At 40.5% G+C, this 8,158-nt stretch overlaps 1 pseudogene; it reads left to right on the top strand.

Moving 5' to 3' along the window:
* The first annotated feature begins 200 nt into the window (after positions 1 to 200).
* Positions 201 to 862, top strand: LOC101573331 (annotated as a pseudogene).
* Positions 863 to 8,158: the final 7,296 nt, after the last annotated feature.

Raw genomic sequence — 8,158 nt, forward strand, 5'->3', positions numbered from 1 at the left:
AAAATGCTAAAATATACTATGTTCAAGATCTAGGAAGGAAGATTTCTTGGAATGGATGGCTAGAGTTCTCTAGAGAAACAGAGGCAATAGGTTCTCCACCGGCCGAATGTCCCCCGGCCTCCTGCTTCAACAGTGCTTGAATGGAGCTCGGCCCTCGCCTGCCCTCACCCGCCCTCACCCGCACCACAGCTGCAGCCCAGCCTCACCCGCCGCTGCCATGAGGACCGCCTCGCCCTCGCAAGTGCGTCAGAGCTACCACCAGGATGCCGAGGCCGCCATCTACCGCCAGATCAACCTGGAGCTCTACGCCTCCTACGTCTACCTGTCCATGTTTTACTACTTTGACCGCGATGATGTGGCTTTGAAGAACTTCGCCAAATACTTTCTTCACCTATCCCATGAGAGAGAACACGCTGAGTTGATGAAGCTGCGGAACCAGCGCGGTGGCCAGATATTCCTTCAGGATATTAAGAAACCAGAGCGCGATGACTGGGAAAATGGGCTGGACGCGATGGAGTGCGCGCTGCACTTGGAGAAGAGTGTGAATCAGTCCCTCCTGGAGCTGCACAAGCTGGCCACTGATAAGAACGACCCCCATCTGTGTGACTTCATCCAGACGCTCAACCTGGTTGAGCAGGTGAAGGCCATCAAAGAGCTGGGTGACCACATGACCAACCTGCACAAGATGGGAGCCCCCGAGTCCAGCATGGCAGAGTACCTCTCTGACAAGCATACCCTGGGGGACAGTGACAATGAGAGCTAATGTCACCAAGACAGCACATGCATACTGGGGCTACCTTAACCTTTTCTATAAACTGTACCAGAACATCTACTTAAGTTCTTTAATTCCTTCAAATAAAGACATTTGGTACCTGGCAAAAAAAGAAAAAAAAAAAAAAAAAGAAATAGAGGCAATAGAATAAATATATATTCATTAAATTGGCTTACATAATCAGCAACTGGATAGTCCCACAATAAGCATCAGCAGGTCAGCAGGCCAGGTTGGTGGACAAACCAGTGGCTACTCAATCAAAGAAGCTAGTAGCCTTGGATCAAGAGGGACCAATAATGCAGCCCTGGTCTGAAGACAAAAGCTTGGAAATCTTTTGGCAAGTGACTGGTACACATCTGAATTAAAAGTCTGAAGAATCTAGAGTCTGATGTCAATAAGTGACAATACCATTTGCTCTTGATTCTCAATGCAGAGCTACCTAAAAGTTCCTAGTAGCACTCATGCCAGCAGCCTGAACATCAGATTGCCTTGAATTTTTCTCTGCCAAAACAATTAGTCCACCACCCTTAATCTCAGTCTCCCACAAAGTCTCATAACATGAGCAAAATGTAGACAAACTTTCTGCCAGAGCATAACAAATATGGCCTGGAGTCCAACTGCCCACGGAACCTCTGTTCCAAACTGAAAACTCCTAGACCTGGTCCTTACAATCTACACTGCGATCAGTATTCTGGTCTTCTGACCTCTGACCATAATCTGCCAATCAACCTGGCTTATAACATCTTGGGGCTTCTCCAGCATCTCTACATCTTTTCAAACTGTTCTTTGAAACTTGTCCCACTGACTTCTACCACATGGCCAGGTACTGTCACAGCAACAATCCACTTTAGTACCAAGTTCTGTCTTAGTCACTTTCTTTGTTGCTGGGACAAAATACCCAAGATCCACAATTTAAAGGAGAGAGTTGGGCTGTTTTTAGTTAATATTTAGCCAGCTTCAAGGCAGAAAGGCCTAGTAGAAGGGTCTGGCAAAAGGAAAGCTGCTCACTTCACGGCAGCCAGCGTGCACTGAAGGTAGACATGGAGGGAGATACAGCTTTCCACGTCATGCCTTCGGTGATCTGCTTCTTCCAGCCAGACCCCAACTACCAAAACCATGCCAGCCACAATGGCCCTATAGCCCAATCACCTTCCACAAGCCCTATCTCTAAGCATATGAGGTTTTTGGGAGACAACCAGATATAAATCATAACAATGATTCTATGTCTAAACTTTTTGAGAACTGTCAAACTTCCACATAAGCCACATAATTTTCTAGGAATGTGTTTTCATTTGAAGTTCATCTGATGTAGTGCCTCAGAATTCTATACTTACATTTGACTGATGGACCTTTCACCCCTTTATATGATACTTTGCTATGTCCCTATATTTTAGATATGTCTCATTTATTCATCATAATTACCAATATCTTTGTATGTATTTCCCAAATTCTAGTGTTTTCCTTCTGTCACACTTGAAACCATATTTTCTATTTATAACCTTTTAATTTTCATTTAAAATTTAGCAGCATGGCAGGGAGTGAAGTACAGAGTGCTTACCTAGCATGCTTGAGGCCCAGCAATACAAAAACAGCCAATAAGAGTTGAACATGCATAGTTAAATAAACAAAGTCCAAAGCTACCATCCGCACTCCTAACCAATAAAAAGGGCCTTAAAATATTTCAACTCTGCTCACCCACTCACAAGTTGCATTAGGGTGTAGCATTTTAGTTTATCATGGATTGTTAATAGCTTCTTTACTATGTCACTATTACTAAAATAAGATTTTGAAGAGAAAAAGCAGAAGAAAAAAAAAGTGTGACATTTTGCGTTTATATGCTAAGTGCCTACAGAGAATGTTTTCATAATGCACTTTAAACATGTATTAAAAAGATACATATATTTATAATTATGAAGTGGTCCAAGCAACATGGGCGGAAGGAAGATTAAAAAAGAAGTGTAATGTGCATGTACCAACTCCCCAAGATGAATGTAAGAACTATGTACTCCAAATATGTACCAATAAAAAAATATTAGGGCATTTAGTGCTCTGTTATTCTCATTTTAAAAGGTTGTTTTTAGGTGGACATGGTGCTACACACCTAACTCCAGCACTCGCAAATTCAAAGCCAGTCTGAACTACATAGCGAGACCCTGTCTCAAAACAAACCCTCCCTAAAGGTTTTTTGTTCACATTCACTTTTGTAGGTCAAGCCTTTCTGTAATTTTTTGAATAATTTTTCACCATCCCAATATTTATCTTTGAAAGATTTTTTAATGAGAATTCCAGCTTTTACCAGATAGCACATTTATTTATTTTCAAAGTACTTTGGAGTCAGACACACTACTGTTTCACCACAAGGTCCTATTTTCTGAGTACTTTGGACTTACTCCATCATCCTTATTTCTGTTGTTGCAATCGGCATCAACTATCAGTCTAAATATTTACTGTCATTACTTGTTTTTGTACCAGGGATTGAACTCATCTTGTGTTTGCAGGCAGGCACTTACACCACTGAACCGTCTCCTTGGCCTGTCATTACTCTTAACTCTATTTTTAAGATCTCTTTTCTGCAGCTTAAAAGCAATCCCTGTAAATACAGAATTTCTTTTAACCTACTTGAAATTTACTGGAGACCCTAAATTCACCTTAAATCTTGTCTGGGAAATCCCTCTAAAATCCAGAAGTCTTCATTTTTAGCTTCTTTTTTACCACTCTATAGTAAATACTGTAACTCTTCTAACCTAGGTTTCAGTTCACAAATTCTCTAACTGGATCTGTTTATCCATCATTTTAACTACATTTCATTTTTAGTGTTCCCTAAAATGTAGGCTGGAAGTTGGTCACATATGTGGGAACAAGGAAAGGCCAGTACAAGAATGAAGAGTGCTTAAAGCAATCAAACTACTTCAGTCCTAAAACATCTTGTCTGAGACAAGTGCAGTCACTAGGCACTAGACAACCCTGTGTCTTGTGATACTAACTTTGTCAAATGCATAAACACCCCTACAGTTCCTCCCATTAGGAGGGCTCTAGCTGTCCCCAGCTTTTGTTTCTTGTCTTTTTCTTTTTCTTTCTTTCTTTTTTTTTTTTACTGTATTTGGTATAGTGTCTCACTATGCAGATCAGACTCATCGTGATCCTCTTGTTTTCAGCCTCCTCAGCTCTGGGATTACAGGCATGCGCCACCATGCCCGGACTCAGTCACCGGCTCAGCACACCCAAGAGCAGGGCCGGCATGGCATGCAGTACCAGGGATCAAACCCCATATCCTGCACTTGCCTACGCAGGCGCTTAGTCCGCTTAACTATCTCACCAGCTCTGTCTTATTTTCTTGATCCTCCTTCCATTTTTCCCTGGTAACACTGAGAACTATGTGAAACACAACAAACTGGTGTCAAACAGACCTGGTCAGAAAAAACGAATGAAGGGACACTTCTCAATTTCTGCACAACAGAGGGACAGAACACATTGGTTAGTGGCAAATTTCAACACAAGTATACAGTACTGGAAGATCATCAAGTATAAAAATTTGGGGCAAAAGGTTCATAAGCACCTCTTTATAAAAAGAAGAAACTTGTAGGCATGAGATAGAGTTTCAAGAACCTCAGATATGGGGCCATGGAGATAGCTCAGTGGTCTAAGCGCCTGCCTAGGCAAGTGCAAGGACCAGGATTCAATCCCTCGTACCATATGCCATGCCGGCCCCACCCTAGGTACACCCAGCCAGCCACAAGACCCAGCATAGTGGTGCACACCAGTAATTCCAGTGTGTGGAGGTTCAAACAGGAGGATCACTACAAATCTGAACTTGTAAGACCTTGTACCAAATACATTAAAATAATCGCAGATGTATATGTACATAGAAGTGTTTTTGCATGCTTGATTCCTGTTTTAATTTTTCTGGATTTTAATTACAGGGGCCTTTACAACCACAAAGAGTTCAGCTCAGAGTACCATTTTAGAATCAGGCCCAAGTAGGGAAAGGAGAGCACAGAAACAGCCCCACTGATAAGAGCTGAAACTCCAGTTTTGTCTAGATAGGGAAAAAGAACCTACATTACGTATACCCCATTAAATAACAAATTAGGAAAAAGCTTATATATTAGAGATAACCAGATGACTAGTTAAAAGGGTGATGCTGTGTCAAAATGAAAAATTAAATATGCTACAATACCATCATGCTTGTCATGATGCAATGTTATGTATGGTCTTGATTTCTATATTTCTGTGTAAAAATATGTAACTGTTATCTGTTAACATTTCATAGGGATTTAGATATTAGAATATCCATTGCTGTTAGAAAATAACAGTTTCATTTTACATTCTAAGGTGTTTGATATTCAGATAAGGTGTAATATTAAGCTTCCTACCTCCATTATAATGTAATGTCATTAATCTTCTCTTCTGGATGTTCAACAACTGAGAGTTACAGACCAAAATTTAAAGAGATTGATGATCTAAGATGGTAGTCAATATTTTGGTCCTAGCCCTCTCCGGTCAATGAGGACCCAAGACACAAGTGAACCTGTGCTGTAACATGCTGTAACTTAGACTGAATCCCTGATCTTCTGTTGAAACAGAGTTTGGGACCACTGAGAAAAAGGATTCTATGACACATAGTGTGCCTAAGCAGTGTCACCAGGAGAGAAAAAATCTCCCAAGCTCCCAAGAAAGCAACCTGGTCAAGTAAATGGCCATGACTCATCCAAACAGTTGAAACTGACAGAACTAAGAGGTGTTTGGTTCCAAAGCAAATCCTGAAGAGATTTAACTGAACTTGATAGATAACAAAACATTGATTAATACAGGTCTTGCTTTAATTTGGCCTTAAACATCCACCAGAAAAGTATAACCACAAGATGTAAAGCACAATGCCATAGTAATGAGCTAGCTGTAAAAGGTTCAAATCACTAACAACTTCTGACAATTGTCAGTTACACTGATAACTGACCATTGTTAAGTATCAATGGACTGTATAGGGTTAACTTGCTAAATATAGGAACCAAAAATCTTTGGACTGGGGCTGGTGAGATGGCTCAGTGGTCTAAAGCACCTACTTAGAACAAGCTTAGCAAAGTACAGGCACCGCGATTCAATCCCCCAGCACTACGCCAGTCAGCCCCGCCCCCTGGGGGGCTGAGCTGGCCACACACACACACACACACACACACACACACACATAAATAAATAAAATTTTTAAAAAAATCTTTGGACTAAGAATCTTTAGCCTGAAAATAAAAGTTCACTGAAAATGCAAAGGGTTCAAGAATGAGGTCTATTACAAAGGCCCTCTAAACAGCTTCTCCACCTTCAACTGAATATCCACCACTGACACCACAAAACAGAAAAAAGAGAGATGTAGGGAGCTGCTGGAGCTGGAAACCGGTCACATATGTGGGAACAAGGAAAGGCCGGTCCAAGAATGAAGAACGCCTAAAGTAATTAAGGAAATTCAGTTCTAAAACACCTTGCCTGAGACAATTCCAGTCACTAGGCACTAGGCAACCCTGTCCTGTGATACTGACTTTGTCACATACATAAACATCCCTAGAGTGGTTGTTCGGTTCCTTTCCTCCCATTGAGGGAGGATTCCAGCTGATCCCAGTTTTTGCCTATCTTCTTGATCCTCTCAACATTTTTCCCTAGTAATATCAAGAGCTGCATGGTACACAGCACTGAAATTACCTCACCATTTTTATTCCTTTGTCATGTTAAAGTCCTCAAATAACTTACGATATATTTTTGCTCTCTACATATGTGACTGTCATTTCTCTTCTCACTTATGGCACATTTATGACGTGGGATCCTAAGCTTGTTTCTTGGAACAGTTATGAGAATGCCTGAAGTTTGAGCTTAAAATACATTCTTTCAGAAAGTATTTGAATTTGCTTTTCTTTAGGTGTATAGGTATATTATCTACTCACAATCACTGTAACAAACTCTCGGTCTGCAGCTTTTCAGGACATCTGGGTAAGGCAAAGTTCTACGTGAACCTGCATGGGACCTAGCTGTAATAATGAATTCTCACAAGAGGGCTTTTTTTTCTTATCCTATCTCTCTTTGTTACATATCTCCTGGTTTACTTGCCAAGAGTGTTATGCCCTATCGTAATGAAGTATCATAAAGAGATCGACAGTGTAACTTGTGGAACTTATTTCTTGGGAGTTGCTGTACGTCAGACAGAACCACATTATTTTTGCTCAGAAAATTTAAACATGGATACAGGAATAGTACATGCAGGGCCAGGGAGATGGCTCAGTGAAACAAGTTTGTCCCTGGCAAGCACAAAGGCCTGAGTTCAATCCCTGCTTCCACAAAAAAAAAGAATAGTACATGCTATGTACTACAAAGTATGAAGTATGATGACAGCATTGTTGATACTGAATTGCTTTATTCTTCTGGATCCCCCTTTCTGGACACTCATTCACACAGATCCAGCTATGTTATTACCAACAAGAGCCATCTGAACACAAGTTAGAAGGCTAAGGGTAGAAATGAAGTTATTTCCCAGAGGTAACTACAGTCAGGTTAACAGGCATCACACAGCTAACAAGGGACTTGCCAATGCCTTTCAGCTATCTGAAAACCACTCACTCTGGTACTGCACCATGACAGGTAGTTCTCTTAATTTCTAGAATGGCAGGTTGCACAGTGGCTCTCTGGTTTGCATTTCTTCAGGTTTTCAAGTCATATAAGCCCAATTCTCCATCTTAAATCATTTCCTATTGGAAATCCCATCAGTGATTTATTACTTCTTAATCAAACACAGGTAAACATACTAAAAGAAAAATGACTACAAATGTTATTCTCAGTACAATTTAGATTAGCAAGAATTTAATGAAGCTACTATAGCAAGTTCTCTGTACTCAGATACCAAGAACTGCATTTAAGAAGAGTTCATTTTTCTGTAGTTTTTAATCATATGAGTACATCCATTATAGCCAAGACACTGGCAGAACAAGGTGAGAAGGTAGAAAAGAGCTGGCTGTTTAATTGTGTGAAGTGAATTTTCATTTAAATAATGAGGTACTATATTTGGGCATAAGGCAAGCCACAGTTTGGTTAATTTTTAAAAGAATAAAAAAGTCATCCTTATTTTTGAAGAGGATAGTTGTCAACGTTTTCAGAACTGTTTGATCAAGTATAGTGGCCTGTGTTTATAATCCCAGCACTCACAAGACTGAGGCAGGAGATTGTCAAGAGTTCAAGGCCAGCCTGAACTACATACTACTACAAAAAAAAAGAACTGTTCTTACTCAATTTCAGGATATTGAAACCAAAGGGCTTGAGACCTATTAACTTAGAAACATTAGGCTTCAGGGAATGTCAAATTTTAAAAACCAAGCCAGTCAGGTAGTTCATCTCTGGGGAACCCATCATTCC

Source organism: Octodon degus, unplaced genomic scaffold (genome assembly GCF_000260255.1).
Source record: "Octodon degus isolate 3935 unplaced genomic scaffold, OctDeg1.0 scaffold00058, whole genome shotgun sequence".
NCBI lineage: Eukaryota > Metazoa > Chordata > Mammalia > Rodentia > Octodontidae > Octodon > Octodon degus.